General features: G+C 40.2%; 1 non-coding gene across 1 annotated transcript; it reads left to right on the plus strand.

The window, feature by feature from the left end:
• Positions 1-9,358: 9,358 nt before the first annotated feature.
• LOC121749945 lies at positions 9,359-9,444 on the plus strand. The gene has a single exon (XR_006039747.1). It is a non-coding gene; the product is annotated as a small nucleolar RNA R21 (small nucleolar RNA).
• Positions 9,445-23,025: the final 13,581 nt, after the last annotated feature.

Here is a 23,025-nt window from a genome sequence, read left to right on the forward strand (position 1 = left end):
AATCTGTTGGATAGAAATCAATTAGAATCATGTAGTTAAGGAGAATTACCATGTGATTAGGAAAATAATTGGAAAGGATCCTTACCATGTTTAGCTATTGTTGAACCTATTTAAAGGGGTGTAAATCAGGCTATAAATTATAAGAATGAATGAATAAAATCTCTTCCTTTTATCATGGCATCAGAGCAAAGGCTCAGAAAAAAATCATCCTAGCCTGAAATATACCAATCTCGGCCAGAAGGTGTTTCAACCTACATCACAAAAATGTCAGACGGTGAAGAAAAACTGTATCTCGACGATTCGAGGTTAAAGATGAGTAAAAACGTTACTCTCGCAATCAGACTCAACGGGACAAATTACCCCATTTGGAAGAAACTGATGAAGATCGCAATTATCGGCAGACGGGCAAACCGACACATCACGGGTACGCCAACACCACCGGAACCAGGGGAGAAAGGCTACACCGAATGGGAAGAATCCGACATGATCGTATTCTCGTGGATACTCGACAATATCGACACTGATATTGTCGTGGATTTTGCTCACCACCACACTGCACAGGCTCTTTGGGAGAGCCTATCTGTCACCTTCGAGAGCGTCTCAGATCCATACCTGCTCTACGACCTAGAAGAAAAGGCCAAAAAAATGATTCAGAGAGAACATGGGCTCGAGACTTACTGGCGTCATCTACATGGGCTCTGGATTGAAATCGATCGATGCCAAAAATGCCCGATCGATTGCTGCGATAAAGGTGTTGGCCAATTCAGGAAGTATGGAGGGATGAAGCGCTTGTTCAAGTTCCTAACTGGACTGAACGAGCGGTATGATGGAATTCGACGGGACATTCTGAAGGAATGCCCGCTGCCCTCAGCCGAGGCCGCGAACGGGTGGGTGAAACGGGAAGCTACCCGGCTCAAAATCAATGCTCTGGCAGCGAACTCGGACCCCCCAACCGTCGCAACCAACGATGGCTCATCATTGGGCGGAATAGGGCTGGGATTCGCAGCCCGAAACCAGATACCACAACATCACAACCAACCACCGCGACCCGCCGCACCACCACCGAACCGCCGAGGAGGGTTCAAACCCGACAAATCCAAAATGTGGTGCTCGAACTGCCAAAAACCGAGACATACTAGGGAGAATTGTTTCCTCCTCGTCGGATTCCCAGATTGGTGGGATGAAAATCAGAAAGCAAGGGCACGACTCGCAGTCGGAATCGGAGAAGGAGGAGGCGGACTGTTCCACGAAACGACGGGTAACCGAGAGGCTGCCAACGGCCATGAGAGAGCGGGAGACGCCAACCAACCGCAGGGGGCGACGGCGGCAGGCGGGGTGAGCCGAACCAACGCGTCGGGGAGGCTGCGTTCGCAGAACGGAGAGGGAGCTCGATAGGAGGTAATGGCGGATTAGGGAGTGACAACCCTAATCCCCAATTTAAATTCTTGAATTTATCAAATAGTCCCTCAAGTTTTCCAGTGTTAGATAAAAGACCCCATTGCCTAACTATTTATGAATCTAGTCCCTATAGTTTTGAATCTATGCATACCGGCTCTGATAAATTGCAAATAGGCCCCAGACTCAAAAAAACTGAAAAACTGCCCCTACACTGCCTGAAATCCCTTTGTAAACCCAAATCATTTTGCACCATTGGAAAAAATCTCTATGGCATGCATGACCCACAGTAAAAATGACCCTAAGGAGAGTGGATGGATATTTGATTGTGGAGCCACAGATACAATGTCTTATGATAAAAATGATTTTTCTGCGCTTAATGAGGCTACAAAGAGCTCAATACAAACTGCTGATGGGAAATCAACTGCTGTTAGTGGGAGTTGAACTATTGAAATTTGTCTTACCTTAAAACTCCAATTGCCTTTATGTGCCTAAATTATCTCATAAACTCATGTCCATTAGCCATGTTACTAAAGATCTAAATTGTACTCTATTGATGCACCCAAATTTCTGTGTATTACAGGATATCAGGACGAGGAGGATAATTGGGCGTGACACTGAGCGTCAAGGCCTCTATTATGTGGATGAGATTACTCAACAAGGTGGCACCGCGATGCTTGCTCACGGATCTGTTGATAGAGAAGCTTGGTTATGGCACCGTAGAATGGGGCATCCATCCTCGGGTTATTTCAAAATTCTGTTTCCCAAATTTTCTAAGTTTAAAAATATTACCTGTGAGTCATGTGTTAGTCATGTGTTTTGGCCAAAAGCCATAGACAATCTTTTAAATCTAGTGATACTCACGTTCATGATATTTTTCCTTAGTTCATGTTGATGTGTGGGGCCCAACGCCCATTACTGGTGATCATGGTTTAAAATACTTCTTAATTTTTGTGGATGATTGCACTAGATTAACATGGGTATATTTTTTGAAAAATAAATCTGAAGTTTTCGACAAATTTACTCTCTTTTTTACCATGATTCAAACTCAGTTTCAAACATCTATTAAGATTCTTAGATCTGATAATAGTAGGAAATTTGTTAACAACGAGATGACAAGTTTTTTTAGGAGTAAGGGGCTTGTACATCAAACGACTTGTCCCTATACTCCAGAAAAAAATGGAGTAGCAGAACGGAAAAATAGATTGATTTTGAAAATGACTCGAGCTTTGTTTTTTGACTCAAATGTTCCAAAGTATCTTTGGCCTGACGTTGTAGCCACTGCAGTTTATTTAATAAATCGTCTGATCTTAGGTATGAAAACTCCTCTGCAAGTTCTTTCAGCCTCAACAAATATCCCTGAACCCCTTACTATTCCTCTTAAGATCTTTGGCTGTTCTGTTTATGTCCATGTTCCAAAGCAAGAAAGAAGTATATTTTCTGCATGTGCCATTAAATGTGATTTTATGGGATATGGGATGAATCAGAAAGGATATAGGTGTTATCATCCAACTTCTAGGAAGATTATTACAACCATGAACTGTAACTTCTTAGAGAGTGAGTATTTCTATCACACCCAAGTTCGGGGTCAGGGGGAGAGTGTTAGTCACGGGGAGAGGGGGGAGAGTGTTCGACCCCTTCATTGGGATGTGCCACAACTAGGTAACTCTGAAGCGGAACCAACAGAGCAAGCTAGTGTCATCGCCGAGCAGATCACGTCACTTTGGAGCCTCCTCAGCCGCCATTGCCTGAACCAGATCCTCCTCCAGTGATATCTGAGGTAATTCCCGAAACTAGCTCAGAGAATACAATTATTGGCTCTAACCCTCCTGATGTAGAAGAAGGAGGAAATGCAGCAGTTGATGGTGATACTAGGCGGTATATCTTGCTGCCTAGAAGCACCCGTGGGGTACCCCTTAAACGATACAGTCCAGAAAGAACCAACTTATGGAGTCGGTACCCTATGGCAAATCTGGCTAAAGCAAACTTGAGTGAAATGGCCAGGGCGTTTGAAGCTGCTCTTTATGAGGAAGAAGAGCTCCGTAGAACGACAGAAGAAGCTATGAAAGTTGCCCACTGGAGGGAGGCAATGTTGGTGGAGATGAGGGCCCTGATCAAAAACAAGACTTTAGAAGTATGTTTGAAACCAGATGGGGTCAAGACTGTAGGATGCAGATGGGTCTTTACTATTAAGAGAAGACCAGATGGATCGATCGAAAGGTATAAGGCAAGATTGGTAGCTAAGGGATATACTCAGACATATGGAGTCGACTATGCTGAGACTTTCTCCCCAGTGGCAAGGATGCGTACTATTCGAGTACTATTCTCCATAGCGGCGAACAAGGAATGACCACTACACCAATTTGACGTGACAAATGCCTTTTTACATAGGGAGTTGTCCAAACCAATCTACATGGAGGCACCACCTGGTTTCTCTGGCGAGTTTGAAGGAGGAAAGGTTTGCAAACTTAAGAAGACACCATATGGGCTAAAACAATCCCCTAGGGCATGGTTTGAGAGGTTCACTGAGGTAATGAAGAAGTATGGATACAAGCAAAGCAACTCCGACCTTACTCTGTTCCTAAAAAGGAGAGAAGAAAAAATTATGTGTCTGGTCATTTATGTAGATGATATGATCCTCACAGGTGATGATGAGCATGAGATCAAGCAGTTGAAGAAGAATCTCTTTGCAGAATTCCAAATGAAGGCCCTTGGCTTACTTAAATACTTTCTGGGAATTGAAGTACTAAGGTCGAAGAAGGGAATCTTTATCAGCCAGCGGAAATAAGTACTTGATCTGTTGACAGAAACTGGGATGCTAGACTGCAAACCAGCTGATACTCCTATGGCATAGAATCACGGTTTGCAGATAATTGAAGGAGCGGAGTCTACTCATCGCACAAGGTACCAGCTTCTAGTTGGGAAATTAATCTACTTGTCTCACACCAGACCCGACATTGCATATGCTGTTGGAGTAGTCAGTCATTTCATGCACGCACCCCAAGCAGCTCACTGGGAGACAGCTCTTAGGATTGTAAGATACCTAAAGGGGACGCCAGGACATGGAGTGATGTTCGAAAATCATGGACACTTGGAGATCCATGGTTTCACAGATGCAGACTGGGCAGGAAACCCAAATGACAGAAAGTCGACCGCAAGGTACTTCACCTTTGTTGGAGGGAATCTTGTTACGTGGCGGAGCAAGAAGCAAAAGGTGGTTGCCCTGTCTAGTGCAGAAGCTGAGTTTCGAGGAATCAAGAGTGGTCTGACTGAGATTTTGTGGCTGAAGAAACTAATGACAGAGCTAAGCCTAAAGTCACAAAAGTCGTGTAAGTTGTTCTGTGATAACAAAGCGGCAATCAGTTTATCTGAAAACCCTGTCCTGCACGATCGGACAAAGCATGTCGAGGTGGATAGGCACTTCATCAAAGACAACATAGAAGCCAAGATAGTAGAGCTCCCGTTTGTGAGATATGAAGACCAACTGGCCGATATTCTGACTAAGGATGTGGATTCAAGATGCTTCCGCGAAGTATTAGGCAAGTTAAGAATGTGTGATCCCATTACTTAACTTGAGGGAGAGTGTTGAAAAGAAATCAATTAGAATCATGTAGTTAAGGAGAATTACCATGTGATTAGGAAAATAATTAGAAATGATCCTTACCATGTTTAGCTATTGTTGAACCTATTTAAAGGAGTGTAAATCAGGCTGTGAATTATAAGAGTGAATGAATAAAATCTCTTCCTTTTATCATGGCATCAGAGTAAAGGCTCAGAAAAAAATCATCATAGCCTAAAATATACCAATCTCGGCCAGAAGGTGTTTCAACCTACATCACAAAAATGTCAAACGGTGAAGAAAAACTGTATCTCGACGATTCGAGGTTAAAGATGAGTAAAAACGTTACTCTTATCAAATGTTCCCTTATTATCTTTTTCTACCAAGTTTGATGTGTCAAATAAAATACTAATAAAAATTAATTTAGTGAAAACAGATCAGACAAGCAAACCTCAAAATCAAGAAAAGAAATAACTTCCCTAAACTTAACTTGGATATGAAGCATTGCCTTCTAGTATAAGACTATAAACATCCTTCTTCCCATAATTATTGGCACTACTCTATAAGTGTACATTACGTTTCATATCACGTCACAAGCTTGCCCATAATCTTGCAAATATAAAACTTAACAGGTTTGTTTACAACAAATTTACATAAATACTAGCTAATATTAGATTCGACGGTATCATGACCATATTTAAGAACTAAGTATCTCCAAATAATCAGTGCAAAATACTTTATTTTGACAATACCTTTATTTTTAAATTGTTTCATTTCAATCACAACATCTAGTCATAATACAAGCCAATTGCAGCTCCATTTTCAGTAACTGTTTTATCTTTAAAAAAAAGACACTACTTAATATTGCGTAAAATTAGAAAATTACAATAATTTAAAACTAAACACTACAAACATGATCCACATTCCCAAATTTTATTCCGACCATCTGGATGATCAGATGCTCATATATGGAGCTCCATCTTCATCCTTGGGAATGGAACCTTCCTCTCTTCAAATCCGTCGCTCTATATATGCTTATGCATCTCACAAACTGGGGTTTGAATAATGTATCGGAACTCTGGACATCGTGCTCAGGTCTTCTATTTATTCTTCACACAAAAATAGCCTTTTAGATAAGGTTTACTTTTAACCGGCGAGGCTTCGTCTGAAGAAAACACGCGGTGGCTCTGATAAGTTAGGATTAGGGTTTGTAGAAAGGACAAGGAAAATGAAGGGAGATTACTCATGCTTATTGTATTATTCATTTGTAACAAATATATTTACATATTTTTACATAATTATCTAGTAACCCTATGCGGTTCGACTCTCTTTACAATCCGGGAAAGAACTGACAAAGAAAACCCGGAGCTTATAATCACACATTTGACTCATTACATTAATTTAAATAAAGTAAAATAAATAAATTACAACATGAGTAATTGTGTTAACCCTTGTCTAGGTATCTCATGGCGAATTTGACCGGAATCGGGCCTTCAAGCCTGTTTCCATTGAGATGGAGCCGCTCCAGCAGAGTGAAAATTTCATCAGGAATTTCACCTGTTAATGAATTTTCGCTGGAGATGGGGGAAAAGAATGCGATGAGAAAGAAAGGAAGAGGCAATTGAAATGCAGACATTGGAGAATGGAGAAACTTAAAAAGATTGATGAGAAAATTTCCGGTGGTATACAAGGGTTTGAGGAATGCTTGATCATTCATTTATGGGCTAGCTAGGTCATCTATTTCCATTTTAAGAAATAAAATTCTTCATTTTATTTTACCAAACATGAGATTTGGAACTGAACTAGAATTTAATTCTTTCCAATTCCATTCCAATCAATTCTAATTTTGTATATAAAAAATAAGACGCTCATCTTATGATGAATTGATACATATTATCTAGTATGATTCCCTTTATATTTTGTCGAATTGGAAAATTTTCATTCTCAGTTTTAACATTCAAAAAAAGAAACGATAAGAAAGATGAAAATATATTCAAACCTTAACTTAGTGTAAATCGATGCCAAGGAAAATATCAATTTGCTAGGCTAGCCTGATCAAATATTTCACATAATTGTTAGTATATCTTTATCTCACTTTAAAAAAAGTGCCTAATGTTTTCAAAAAGAGATGCAACCCTGTATTTATATAGTCAAGTAGTTCATACTTTCAAATGAGGTGATTAATGCTTTATGTTGGATAATGTTTTTTGACTACACTAATTATTTTTAAGATGTAAAAAGTATTGTACTATTTGTGTGCATGTATACACACTTTGTGATTGCATTCAAAAAGCAAAAAGTCTTCATGCAGGATCCTGTTCCATAGAAAAATACATATTCTTACAAGTATATTTTTATACTCATTTGTCCCCAATTATTGTTGATTGCAATTATGAAGCACCCCTGCAGGTTTTATATCATTCAAGTACCAAAGATTTTGAAATAAACTAGAGCTCGATGTAGAAAACTATATTAATTCCCTCATATTAATAATTAATGAAAATTCACCTACGAATGTAATCAGAAACTCAAGCCTTTTTAGATAGCTTACATGCTAGTATTATACATGAAGCGATGTTACTTAAAAATGACGCATTATTATGAGCAATAATTGCAATTTTCTCTTCGAAAAATTTAAAATCCTACAATTAGATAAAGTATCACATATGTGGTCACTTTTTAAAAAAAATAAATATATCGTATGACAAATGTATATAAAAATGTAAATTTATAAAATTAAAGATCCAACTTTGGCAAGCAATACCAAACTTTAAAATGAAGAAGAATGCTATGAACTTTATAAAAGCAAGCAACACTAATTAATGAGTGTACAAGTGGAGCATTGGGGAACTTTACAAATCGACGTATCCATTATTGCATGAATAAACTATATTCAAATAAGAAAATTATTCCTTTCTTGGTATATATTCAATGTTTTACGTCTTCGTCTTTGCTTTGTTAATAGGGAAAAGTAACATGGAATTGAATAGAAATCATTTGTAGAAAGATTTAAAGTTACATTTGCTTTCACTAACAAACAAATTAAGAAAGTGCAATATATCAATAATTCTCTTGTTTCTTGGAATGTTCTTCCCTTCTTTCAAGGTAAAAAAGGTCTTAACCACTCATTTATGTTCTTTCGGCTCTAAAGCAAGGTTTATTTATTGTTTTTATTAGTTAAAGCTAGAAACTACCAATTGTACTGTAGCGGCTAACAATGTGGAGTAGTATGATATATATTGGGTTTAGTGAAGAGTTTCTTCATATACTTGTTTGAGGATAATCAATCTCAATGACGGATCCAGGAAACAGAATTTGTTGGGTCGAACAATTCCAATCCAATGAAAGGTTAAGGCCATCCACAATGGGGAGGACAATAGCGCGCCCAATGCATCAGGCGCACTATCGTCCGCCATTGTGGCACCGCGGACGACGGACGATGCGTCGTCCGAGCCCGACGCTTAGTCCGCGGACGAAGCACTGACGATAGGGCATCGCCCGCCCACTGTGGGCGACACGGACGATGGCGCGGACGATGCAACGCGTTTTAGTTTATTTTATTTTATTTTAAAATTTGAAATTTAAAATTGGGGCCCTTATGAAGTGTACGGATCCGGTCCAAGCCGAGCACCTCCAGAGGTTGAGCGATGAGTTGAGCCGGAAGTTGGGGCTTTTATAGGATAGTCATTTTTTTTATTTCTAACTCGTGTAACTTTTTTTAATCAATGAATTTTTTGCCGTTCTTTTAGTTAATCGTTGTGTTTTTTAATAAGTTTGCATTTATATATTTGAAAACATTTAAATTAAATAACAAAACAATAGTAAAATGCTTAGGGCGCGCCCTTAGGGCACCCTATGCAGGTGGAAGGGCAGGAGGATAAAATGCTGACGTGGCAGTGCATAGGGCGGGCTTTAGGGCGCGCCTTAGGGAGCTCCATTGTGGATGACCTAATAATATATATACTATTATTTAAATATTCCAATAATTATTTGAAAAAACATGATGATTTAAGTATCAATACATTTTGTAATGTATGATGGTTCAATACTACAAGTGTCCATATCTTGAAAGTACATAAGAAACATATAACTCAGATTCATTACTATAATTTGTCAATACTTGAGTATTTTTATATAATCTCAAATAAACTTAGAAGTACAACCTAAATGAGCTAATGGGCTGAGTAAACTTAAACCCAAATAACCAAATTGGGCCTTTTACTTCAAATAACCTAATCCTCGTCTTCGCAATCGCCGCCTCCCTTTCCCTTTTAATAGTGGTATATAACTGAATCTACTCGCTATTGATTCTTCTTCACACCAAATTCCCCTGCAAATATTCATCTTCTGCTTTTTGTGTTTTACATTTTCATGTTCATTTTCAACTCTTTAGCTACTAGCCATCATCCCCATGATGAATATTTTCCAGAATTCTAACGTTAAAAGTAGACTGAAAATTCTTGATGTGAAAGAAATTTTTCTGAGGGATGTTCCACATTTGTACAGTGCAAACTGCCATGCGTGTACAAATTTTTGTTCACTTCCATTTCTTTGAAGTATACTCTGGTTTAGTTGTCTACCTTATTTATATTAGTATTCTCGCGAATGCGGATAAAACTAAGAATTTTGGAGTATATTAATCTGATTCTTAATTTTTTTTCTTGTCTAATCCGATTTTTTTTGGTTGCACTTCTCTGAAGATCGCCATCATATGCTCTAAATTAAATTAAAAGAATTCATGATTTTTTTTGTCTTCTCAGTATTTGCAAATGAATCCTTAGAAACTCGGTAGGCATAAATCATTTCTTAGCAAAGTTAATGACTTGTGTGCTAGTAACAGCCAATCAATTATTTTGGCTCAATTAGAGCATTAGCGGTGGGGCGTTGTAAAGCTCACTTTATGCACCGCCAAGTCAGCATTTTATCCTTCTACCCTTCCACCTGTAGAGCCGCCCTAAAGGCTGCCATATAGGTCACTATTGGTTTGTTAATTAATTTAAATGTTTTCAAATATGTCAATGCAAAATAATTAAAAAATATCATGATTAATTAATAACGACAAATCTCACATTGATTAAAATTTTTTTTACACGAGTTAGAAATGAAAAAAAAGTTGACTACTCTACAAAAGTCTCAACTTGCGGCACAGCTTATCGATCATCCCCTGGAGGTATTCGGCTTTGGCTGGGTCCTGACATTGCATGAGGGAGTTGTGCGTGTCCAACAACGTCCTCCGGTTGGCGGCCGCTGCCAACTCCGCGTAGACAAGTGAAGGGGTACGGGAAGGTGGGAGTGGATCCCTTGCTGTGGTGAAAACAAAGTAGGGGCTGCTGTGGTGCAAAAACGACAGCAAAAACGACAGCGTTTCATATAATTGCTTCTATCCCCTATTTAAATACTGATTTTGGTTACTATTCTACAAAGAAAACGACGGCTTTTTGTCTCAACATTTTCTTCAAACTTCATTCTTTTTAAATTGCTTTAACACAAGTTGCCTTAACTAATCCAACTAATCCATAGTAAATTGGTAATCAATATTTTAAGCAATTCACGTTCAACCATGATTTTATTAAATATCGATTCATTACCATTGAACTATCATTAATATTATTTTACTTATTAACATTTCATAATTTTATATTCACTTGCATGCTCATTTAAAGTTTACATATTTAACTACTAATATTAGGACTGATAATTATTAATATGACACAATAATTCTACACAAATTCGTATGAATGTAATGAATCTGGCTCAAGCTTTAATGGATTTGGAGTTCATATCGGGTCGACGCAGAAAAACCCGGTGAATATATATTGGGTTTGGGTTATTCTATAATTATAACTATTAAATTTAAAATATTATACTTAATTACTACTCCCTCCGTCCCGCACTACTCGCACCTTTCCTTTTGAGCACGGAGATTAAGGAATGAGTGATAGATAAAGTCAACAATTACGGCTGTAGGTATAAATTGTTACTAAAAATGGAAAGAGTGCAAATAACTTAGGACGCCCAAAAAGGAAATAAGTGCAAGTAGTGCGGGACGGAGGGAGTATTATTTAGATTTAAATCGGTTTTAATCATGTTATAACTGTGTAATCGTGTAATATCATGTTCCGGTTGTTTTTGATTTATCATGTCGTGTCAAACTATTTATATAGTTACTTACGAAAAAGTGTTTTCAAATTTGATATTCCCTCCGTCCGCGAATAGGAGTCCCGTTTTGCCATTTTGGTCCGCCCACGAATAGGAGTTTCGGTTCATTATTTCTATAAATGGTAAAAGACCCCACATTCCATCAACTTATTTCACTCACATATCATTTAAAACTAATATATACAAGTATGACTCATATTCCACTAACATTCTTTCACTCACTTTTCTTAATACAGTATTTTTTAAACCCTTGACAAAAAGAAATGAAACTTTTATTTGCGGACTGAGGGAGAGTAAATGTTTAGTCAAATAAATTAGAATTGAAATATAACATTAATTTATAACAACATTCATCAAGCTGTAACTATAATTTTAAAATAACAAAATATTCATTAATTTATAATAATAACCATTAGTTAAAATAATTTTAAATGATAAATTTTATTACTGAAATTAACATTCAACAAACATTATTATATTATACTATAACTAAGTTTACTATTCAACAATGTGATAAATTATTCGGATTTCATCTTTGTGGAGTATGTAGACAGGAGTGGTGCAATAAATAAGTGTTAGCCAAAATTATTGTTCAACTAACTTATGGATAGTAGAAACAAAAGTTTAGATGAAAAGAAAGGGAATGAAGCAATTATATGAAACGCTGTCGTTTTTGCACCACAGCAGCCCCTGCTGTGTTTTCACCACAGCAGGGGATCCACTCCTACGGGAAGGTGCTGACTGTTATGATTCTTTTGATGGTGAATTCCTAGGTCCAGAGGATTCGCTAGAGCACAAGGTCTAGGAGATCATGACTTTTAGAATGCAGTCGTTGTCACAGCAACCCCCGCTTCAAAACCTCAACCCTCTACACTATTGGCTAGTATAGGGAATTCGGGATCGAATCCACGAGGATGGAAGGGTTCGAATGCATCGAGGGAACTTTTGGATGATTCGGCTGCTGCCATGCAACATGAGGGCTGAGTTTTAACTACTAGGTCTGGGAAATTAAAGCTAATCTATTCTAACTATCAGATCTGGAGAATTGAAAGTACGTAGAACATAAATGTATGCATGGTTCTGAACAAAAATCAGCTTAGAATATTCACTAACTTCCCTGGTCAAGTAAATGAGTTTCCTAAAATAACTAGGCACAAGATATGCAAAAGTAACGACAAAACAGATTTCCCTAACTGGCTACTGACAGAAAGCTGCAATTAACAAACTAAAGCAAACTCGACTATAACTGCCGATCAACTTCATCTTCTTCAGCAATCAAACACGAATTGAACAAAACAGAACATGAAACAGAGCACACTTCAAATCAAACAACGAACGCTAAGATTAAACTAAGAACTATCAGATCTAGTCTACTGGACCAAGTAAATCAGCAACAACAGAGATTTCCATGCAGATCTAAACTCACGTACTCAGATTCAGACAATCAAAAGGAAATCTACGCTAGATGTATCAGATTCATTACCAACTAAACTAGATCCACAACATTCAACACCATTTCAACCCTGTTTCAACCTCAATTCAATAGATCAACTCCGATCAACAATTCAATTGCGAAAAACATCCAACTTAGTAAACAGAACAGTAAGCATCAGATCCAAAACAAAACTGAAAACGAAACTAGATTAACCATAAACTGCAAATCAAGTTACAAAACAGTCGCCGAATTTCCGGTAAGGAAATCGGCGAGAGATAGTACGTGCGAAAAGTAAATTGTTTCTTCGCTCCTTATCGGAGCGGTGTTACACTTCCAAACTGAACAAAACACCACACTATACTACCCTAGATCTCCCATGGAACCAAGTGCGCGAGCTAAGTGTGTGAATTCAGAGAGCGAACGAAATACCCAAGGAAATTTTCTAACTAAGAGCCTCCTCTCTTATCGCAAGCTTCCTTGTATTTATAGATGTGGCTCAAATCCCCAGGGAAACAGATTTCGTGAATTGACAAATGTGCCCTTGAGGATTTAGCTCTTTTTCTTCACTTTTTCTCTTCTATTTCATCTGCCCTGGTGATTGCTCTTCCTTCCTAGGTCTGACAGATTTTTCACACACCTGGACTTATAAATGCGCGTTAGCACCGTAGAAAACACAGAATTTATATTTAAAATAGATGCATGAAACGAGCCTTATCAAACTGCTCACACTTAAACCATACTTGTCCTCAAGTATGAAAGATAAGGAAAATAAAGAAGTAAGGCAAGTTTCGATGCATCCTCCCCTTTTAACCATCCTAAAAAAAACGTAAACTCCTAGACCTAGAAAAAAACGAAACACACAGAAATCACAAGACAAAGAAAAAGAAAACACATAAGTGCATAAACTGGTATTTTTTTTCTATCAGCCATCCTCACAAGTTTAAGCTCAATCCAAGCATTTACAGCTTCAGATTCTTCCCCCTCCCTTCTTCTATCTAGTCGAGCTGTCAGTTCGTCAAGATAGCCTAAAATTTTACTTCCTGTTAGATTCACTCGATCGCTAATTCCTCACTAGGGACGTAAGGAATAATTCACTCTTTATTTTGCCATACCATTGATATCTTAAGATTGATGTCACAAAATAGTTCCTTAAGGTCTTTTACTGGGTCGTAATGGGGCTAGGGAGTACAGTGTATATCGGTTAGAATCCTAAGGGACCTAAGTTCAGAAATATAAGTAAAGGCATGATGTGGACATGTGAACTTAGGGACAAAACTTAGCAACAAACTCCCGTGTATGATTTTATCTTTCCCAACCTTATGGAGATGTTCCCCTGGCTAATTAGCCTTATTTTTCCTACTTTATTTTCACTGGGCCATAAAAATTTTCTGCCCTTCTCTTCTATCTTTATTTTTATATATCTGTATTTTTTCTTGGGTCAGGTAACACTGTTCCTGCCCATTTTTTGCATTTCTATTTTTTTTCTTTTTTCCTGGGCCTGATAACATGTATATATTTTTTCCTGCCCATATTCTAACTTTTTTCTTGGGTCAAGTTACAACCTTCCTTTCCCGTTTGTCATTTTCTATTTTTCTTACTTCCCTTATTCCCAATTCTATCTTCTATCCCCTACCATCGAACTATTCCATCCCTGCCCCCTTGTTCACATGGAATGAAGACTAAAGGTTCCAATAAAAGGATATAGTTTAGTACATGCCCAAAGAGTTCACTAAGGGGTGCCTTTCCAATAAGGCAGGTTCAACGAGTTCGAAAAAATTAAGCTCAAAATGGTTATCCATATTGCCTTTAGTCCTTACTAGCTGTGTCATTTTTCCTTTAGCATCAATGGCAGCCACTCTTAATTTTTAAGTGTTTAGTAGAAAATGTTCTACTCTAGGCTTATAACTCACCTTTAAGAGGGCTTCACAGTAAGCTTAAAATTTAGGCACTTTCTATCGTTCTTACTTCATCCAACTGACTTTGATTTATTAAGGAAAAAGGGATTCACAATTTAGTATGTATTTCCTCTTCAATTACTCTCCCTAAGGGGTTTTTGCTATTTATTATACCAGCTATGCATAAACACAGAACCTAAAAAAAACTTCTACTGACTCTTAGACCTAACAAACTATGTACATGACACTAAGTGCACTAACTACTTCCCCCCTACCACTTCATTTATGCTTGTCCCCAAGCAATCCTTATGAACTGAAAAACACAGTTAGTGGCGACACAAACAGGAAAACAGAAAAACACAAAGCGCAAACTTCTCACACTTAGACCAAGCATTGGGCTAAGTGTAAGAAGGCAAAACACAACAAAATATATACAAAACAATCTTCTCACACTTAGGCCAAGCCATGGGCTAAGTGTGAGCAGATACACAAGAAACACGGAAAACAACACATGCTAAGCACACAAACTTCTCACACTTAGGCCAGGCCATGGCCTAAGTGGAAGAAGGCATAAAAGAAACAACTTCCTAGCATGCATACTAAAAAGAAAACTAGACTAAAACAAAAAAAAAACAGAAATTAAAATTACTTGGTTACTCGGGGGTGTCGGATTAATTCTGTCCCTGGCCCCTGCGGGGACCAGGCTTTTGTGCTACTCCTCTGGGGGTGGTGGTGTTGCATCCTTCTTGGCCTTAGGCTAGCTTGGCCTCGGGATCTCTCTCCTTAGTTCTGGTGGGCTGACTGGTGTAGTGTTGCCCACGGTTCGGAACCGCCGGTTCCGGTTTGGTCGAAGGCGGAACTGGAACCGGACCGTGAGGCTATTTCACGGTTCTGGTTCCGGTTCGGAACGGGCGGTTTCGCGGTTCGATTATTTATTTATTTTTAATTGAAATTTGGATTTATACAATAAATTGGAATAAGACAATGTATAATTCAAATAGAAATATGACGAATAAGGAGAAAATGATATCAATTTTATTGAGTTTGAGTTGTAACGGACAACAATACATTACAATTTATAATACATATACATCTACAACTACAACTACAACTACAACTACAAGTATACAACATACAACAATGTAATATAATATACAAGTGTCGTCGGACTCGGAACTTATAGAATTACGGGAACAAGTATAAGTGTATAACAATGCGTAATAATAAGAGTAGCACTTGAGTAATTAAATGGAAGCACAATAGCACAAATGAGAAATTGGAGACAAAGAGAGAGAATTGAGAGATTGAAGAGATAAACTCGTATTAACACAAGAGTGGGGTGAATGTAAATGAGGATAGAGGGGGGTATTTATAGATAAAAATGGGGGGGGGGAATGGAAGAATTCGAATTTGAAATCTGAAATTAAAAAAAAATTGAATTTTCAGAAAACCGCGGGTTTCCGGGACAAAACTGTCGGTTCGGTCAACAAACCGTCTGCAAAAGCTGCGCCATGTCTCCTCGTTTCTCGTGCCGCCACCGGAAGCCACTGAACCGGCGGTTAACCGCCCAAAAACCGCCGGAACCGGCCGGTTTTGCAGCTGAAAAGCTACCGCCGTCGGCCCCATCCCTAATGCCATGATATACGCACCCGAACCGACGGTTTCACTGGTTAACCGGCGGTTCTGAACCGTCCCGAACCGCTGGTTCGGCGACGGTTCCGGTTCGAAATATCTTGAACCTGAACCGGACCGCGACCCGAATTGCAACGGTTCCGGTTCGGGAAAATTGCCACGGTTCCGGTTCGCCGGTTAACCACCGGAATCGGAACCGGTGGGCATCTCTAGAGTGGTGGAATTGGTATTTGCTGAGCAGAGGTAGTAGGCGGCTGTGCTGAGAGGATTCTTCGTTCAACCACATCAATCATTCGTAGCATGACGTCAATCGCTCGAGTCATGTTCTTCGTCTGAACTTCACTAATTTTCCTCTGTGACTTCGCAGCTTCGCTTAGCTTAATCAACATTGCTTCCACACGTTTCCTCCAGTCATCCTCTATCTCACTTGCTGCCTCTTCTGCCTGAATCGGTTGTGTAGCCACCACTTCCTGTATTCCTCCTTCGTAAAATTTAACCTCACCATCCTCAAGCACAGTGAGTCCCTTGTTAAAAAGGAAGGGGAGATCAAATGCACCTTGATTCCATTGACCATGCACCACATAAGGTAGAGCTCCGGTGTGGTGAGAGTGGTCCCGATTAGCCCTAAAAGGTTGTATCCAATGTAAACATGGGCCAACCTGAGGGCGGGGTCAGCGATGTATGCACCTTTCGAGTGGCTTGTCTTGAATTCTCCCCCCTTGGTGGGCCACTACCTTCCAAGCTTCATCCACATTAAACCCTTTTGTCTTCTTAGGTGGGCCAATGACTCTTTCTTTCCATGCACCTTGTTCGTCCTCCTTCACTGTAAACAGACCCAACCGCAAGGACAGCTCCCGGATACTGAACATGAATTCCTGGTTGAATAGCCGGAAAGAAATTGAATCCGCATCTGGGTCTGTGGTGGATTTGAACACGAAAGTTGTAAAGAATTCTCTGGCTAATGTCACTGGAACTTCCTCAGTAAAGTCGCTCAAGAGCCATTGAAATCCTATTTCCTCGAAATATTTGACAAACCTCTTATCCACACCCAAATCTCTCAAGTCTTCAAGACACAACTTTCTTCCTGACTTGGCCATCTTGCCGCTGGACTCTCGCCCCGCATACGCCGCACTCTGCTTAGGATCCTCAAACTTAGTCATCTCATTCAGCAATCTTTTAGTCACCAGAATTTCTATTCTCTCAAATGCCCCCTCCTCTTCCCGGGGGTTATCCATCTCTGCTTCATCCTCATCATCAGTCCATGACACCTCTGGTTCAGATAACTGGTTGAAAGGCATTATGATTGTTTCTGGATCAGCTGCTTGGACTCCCGAACTAGCAAGTGTTTGGTGGGGTTTCTAGGGAGTGGGTTCAACCACCTGCTTCCCTTTTCGTTTTCTTTCCGAAGCGTAGTGTTTATCCAAGTCCTCATCTGTGGGCCTGTCTTCGGGAAAATCTTCTCTTATGGCACTAGGCTCCACCTCTGCCTGTGTAGCTATCTCTTCCACACGCTTGAGATGTCGCAGCTGCCTTCTGACCAGTCTCTCATCCGTTGAGATTTCCTTTTCATCAGAAGTCGCATCATCAAGAACAATTATCTCGGCTTCAATCATCGTCTCTGCTTTCTCTTTTTCAGTAGGATCAGCCCCATCTAGACCAGTTAACGACTATGTGTCCTCGGGGTTTCCCAACATCATTTCCAGCAAAACTTGTAATTCATCGAATTGTACATCATTTTCTGTCCCCAACTTGTTTTTCCCCGACACACCGGCCTCAGTTGGCTCCATATCGCCGTCATCTCTTGACTCCGCAACTCCTACACTCTCTGTTCTAACCTCCACACCTTCTACTCCCAACCGCGTGTCTTGTTCGTTGATGGTCGTGATTCCCCTTCCCGAGTGCTTGATAAGGGCTTCGGTAACATCTTGAGGGGGAAAGGTTTCGGCTGGAATGCTAGGGTTGTTTCTTATCGAGTTCAGTGTTCGGGCTGTCGGAGTCTCAATAAGTGATTGAGGCATCGGTGGGATTTCCAAGGGGGTTAGGGTTTCGGTGGCCACTTTCCCCTGACAAGCCTCAGCCATACGCACGAAGAGTTCGCTTGCATTTACGTCTTGGCCGAATCTGTCAAGAAATTTCCTCATAATCTCCTCCGAACTGGGTTTATCGGCCATCGCATCCGTAATAGGGGTGGTTGAAGAAGTGGGTCGGCCTGAATTTTGAGTTGTTGCGGCTTCCTTGTACTGAGCATTAGCGAGTCCCGCAGCTTCCGATTCATCTTGAATCCTTCTGACAGTCGTTCCTGACGGTTCCCCTGTCGTCTTCCTCTGCGATTTGGCACGCTTCTGGTGAGGCTGGTAAGGAATATTTTGATTCTTCATCGCAATTGTGTGTAGCTACGACGAGGGTTTCCTTCTTTTCCTGCAAAGAAGATTCGTAGCTTACGAGAGAGATTTGGGGTTATGGGGGAGGGTTAACAAATTGAAAGGAGTTTATTTTGGGGAAAGAAAGATTAAGGAAATATTGAGGGAAAAACGGAAGATTGCGCGATGACATTAGCGACCGTTCGTTCCTTTGCACTTTTGAATTTTAAATTTCAAAATTAAAACTCCCGCCTTTTCCTCTGCTCTCCCCTAACCTTAACTGTTGTGTTCCTGCACACGACAAAACTTAAAACCATATTAAACAAAAGAATGAAACATAGAACTCCCAGGTTGAAGAAATTTAGATAGAAAAACATTTCAAAGTTCATCTGACCTTTCAAGGTTGTTCGAGATTTTGAAAATATTTTTGGGTTAAAAGATTTTTTCTTTGTTTGGGTTTTCTTGTGAGAACATAAAAAGAATATTCACAATATTTACAAAACTGTTTAAGTATTCTTGGGAATATAGTTTTATCTTTAAAATTTTCAAACTTCATGTCATTTCTTTGACCCAAGAATTCCTGAAGAATACTTAAACCCTTCAACCAACTAGGCTATAGTGGGGAGCATGCGCAGTGGAACTTCTTCCACCACACACAGCTCCGAACTATCCCTAAATCGCTTGACTCTATGACCATTAACTAGAAAATGGATAGAGTTAGGAGTACATCCCTGAATCTCCACGACTCCATTAGCTCTGAGGCTCACAATGGTGTATGGTCCGGTCCACTTAGACTTCAGTTTTCCGGGCATTAGCTTCAGCCTTGACTGGAAGAGGAGTACTTTCTGTCCAACCTGCAGTTCCTTCACCCGGAGGTTTTAATCGTGCCACAACTTGATTTTTTCTTTGTACCACATTGCAGCATCGTAGGATTCGAGTCTTAACTCCTCCAGTTCTTGCAGTTGCAGCTTCCTTTCCTCTTCAGAGGCCTGAAGCTACATGTTCATCTCTATGACTGCCCAATAAGCCTTGTGCTCTATCCCAACCGGAAAATGGCACATTTTGCCAAACACGACTCTATAGGGTGACATACCAATGGGGGTCTTGAATGCAGTTTGATAGGCCCAAAGCGCGACATCTAGCCTTTTGCTCCAGTCCTTTCGCGACGGGTTAACGGTCTTTTCTAAAATCCCTTTGATCTTTCTGTTGGAAATTTCTGCTTGACCATTGCTCTGCGGATGATACGGGGTGGAGAGTTTGTGATGTACCCCGTATTTCTTCATAAGTGCTTCCATCATCCGATTGTAGAAATGCGTTCCTTGGTCTGAAATGACCGCCATTGGCACCCCATATCTACTAAAAATATTCGACTTGAGGAACTTTGTGACCTCCTTCGCCTCACATGTGGCAGTTGCCTTGGCTTCTATCCATTTTGATACGTAATCTACTGCCACCAATATGTAGGAGTTACTATAGGAAGATGGAAATGGACCCATGAAGTCCATCCCCCAAACGTCGAACACCTCGCAGACGATCACTTGAATCTGGGGCATCTCGTCTCGAGTGGAGATTCCCCCTGTCTGCTGGCATCGGTTACAACTCTGGCAGTACTCATAGGTATCTTTGTTCAATGTCGGCCAATAGAATCCGCTATCTAGAACCTTCCGAGCAGTCTTCCTTGGACCGAAATGCCCACCGCACACCAATGCATGGTAGTGGTCTAGTACGTCTCTTTGCTCCCATTCTGGAATGCATCTCCTGATTACTTGGTCGGATCCCATTCTCCATAGATACAGATCATCCCAAAAATAGTACTTGGCCTCGCTTCTGATTTTCATCATTTGGGCCCGGGAAATCTTTGGAGCACTGGGCAGTTCTCCCGTGACTAAATAGTTTGCTAAATCAGCGAACCATGGTTCTGCATTCAGATGGTACTTCCCTTTGTCCGAAACTCCTGCTCCAGTTGCAGCCATCACCTTATCCCAACGAATCAGACTCGAGGTCTCCCCTATAAAGTATAGATGTTCCTCTGGGAACGCATCTGGTATAGCTTCTTCAAGTTGGAGTGGGTCCTTCATCTTTCTTCACACTCGGCCCGCCATATCCACGCCCCGATCTTAGGGTTACCTGGCTGATGTTTGCCCTATCTGGTGGTTTAACCGAGGTGGGGATCCTTCCTTCGTTCCCGCACATCTCGCTCAAAGAGGTCGCGATCTGAGAGAGCTGTTACGCTAACATGTCCATGGCCGCCTTCTGCTCAGTTTGATCATCTTGAAGCTTATACACCACGTCATTGTTGGACTGCATGTTGTTGTGAATGTGCTACTGCGAGTTCACCATATCATTCACCAATTCGTCAATATTTTTCGACTGTCTAGAACTCTGCTGGCTGGTATTCGGCCCTTGAGGGTGGTTCGGACCATTCCCCTAATTCGGGCGGAAGTTTCCTTGACCTCCAAGGTTGTTGTATTGAGGATTCTGTCCCTGATGGCCTTGGTGGTTGGGCTGAGCATTCTGAGTGTTGCCTTGGTATTTCATCTGATGTAACGGCACATATGAACTTGTTGGGTTATTTTGATTCCTCTTTGCCTAGTTGGGATGGTCATTTTGCTGCCGGTTGCCCCAATTATTCTCCTCCTGATTTCTGTTCACCCAATTCGGTTGTCGCTCCTGAGGATTTGAATAGTTGTTGCTCTGTTGTTGGGGTGGCAGATTCAGATCATTGTCGGACCATCTGAAGTTTGGGTGGTCCCTCCAGGGATCATCCCTTTGCCTGCCTGTGTTCCAACTTCTGTTAGGATTCCAGCTCCCAGTGGCATTTGCCTGAGCTTGGATATCTCCCTCGCCTTGCTAACCATAGCACTGGTATACCTCCTCTGGATCCGGCATTTGCTTGTTCTTTTCTCCTGGGTCTGAGGGATTGTTCTTCCCTAAGGCAATCAGAATTGCTTTCTCCAGCTTATCTATCATTGCATGTATCCGTTCTTGACTCTGCACATTCACTGCCTCTACACTCTCCCTTGTAAGGATGGTGCGAGGTGAGCCGTACGCCTTCTCAAGCTCTCGCCGCTTCCCTGCTCCCTCGAGCACTTCTCGTACTCCGCCGAGAACAGGTTCATTTGCTTCTTCACCTGATCCCAGTGCTTGCGGAGCTGCTCCCTATGGCGCTTGTACACGCTCGGCGGCTTCGCCTCATTGTAGCGCTCAGCGATGCGCTCCCAGTACGCAACCTGCTTTTGGTTGTTCGCGAATACTGGGTCCTCCGAAATATCCACCCAACACCTCACCAAGACGAGGGTTTCTGTAGCATCCCGAAATTTTGCGACTTTTGTTTCTATTAATGTGGATGTTGAATGGAAATTTCCTTTATGGAATTTGATTTTCTATGGGCTTGAATTAACAATGTGAAACTAATTGTTGAGAGTTATGTGGAATAATATGATATGTTTTTAATGCGTGAATTAAATTAAATGGGATCATGCATATATTTCTGGCAATTTTATTTGGAATTTTCGGCCCTCCTATCCATTGGAAACAATATTTTCTTTCTTGGATTTAACTAATTGTTTTGGGATATTTATCCAAATTAAATTCACACCAACTTATCCCCATGTTATTCTACATAAAATTTGGACCCCTTGCCCACTTCTTGGCATTTTCGAAATCTTCTATTAATTAGGAGAATAAATTATTTTGTAGATTTAATTGGTATTTATTTATTTCCTTCCTTGAATCCAAAATCCAATTGAATCTCTCCATATCCTATTTCAATTAGGATTTGACTCTTTTCTTCCTTAAATCCTCATAATTTTCGCCCATAGGCCTTTCAATTACTTGTGGGATTAATTTATTTGTTACCTATTTTGTGGGAGTCTTTTCCTACAAGAAATTACCAAATTTAAATCCTATTCCTATTTGATTTGAGGATTTAAGTATTTTTCCTTGATTTCTCCCATTATACACGCCCCTTTTTATTTCCCCACTTGGAGATGCTTGAATTATTTTGTTACCTTATTTATGGGATACTCAATATCTTTTTACCTATTTTGTGAGTATCTTTCTCTCCAAGTAAATACCAAATCAATATCTATGCCAATTAAAGGAAAATCCCTCCCCCTTCAATACACGCCTATTTTGCTAAAATTGTGGGATTTATTCATTGACCTCTATATTATTCTCCCACAATTTAATTATTTTATTTAAGTGTGGAATTAATCCTTGAGTATAAAAAAAGCCCTAACCCTAATCTTCATAATACACGCCTCTTTTCCTCCCTCTCCTCCCACATGTTTTTTCCCTTCTCCCCTCTCTCCCAAGTGCTCCAAATCAATCCTTCATTGTTGCTTCGATTTGGAGTTGGAAACTCAAGATCCGTTCGCACCAATTGTCTTTTCTACCAATTGTTTTCAAGAGAAAGGTATAATTTTTTATCCACCTTTCCCCTTATTATCATTGAATCCATGATTTTGAACCCCTCGTGCATATAGTGAGTGAAGAATCATAAAGCTAAGAATTTAATTGGTTGGGAAGGACGGTTGAGCAAGAATGTTTGTGTGTGTGCGTGTATGTACGTGGGTGTGTGAGTGTGTG

The sequence above is a fragment of the Salvia splendens genome, chromosome 9, assembly GCF_004379255.2.
Source record: "Salvia splendens isolate huo1 chromosome 9, SspV2, whole genome shotgun sequence".
Classification (NCBI taxonomy): Eukaryota; Viridiplantae; Streptophyta; class Magnoliopsida; order Lamiales; family Lamiaceae; genus Salvia; species Salvia splendens.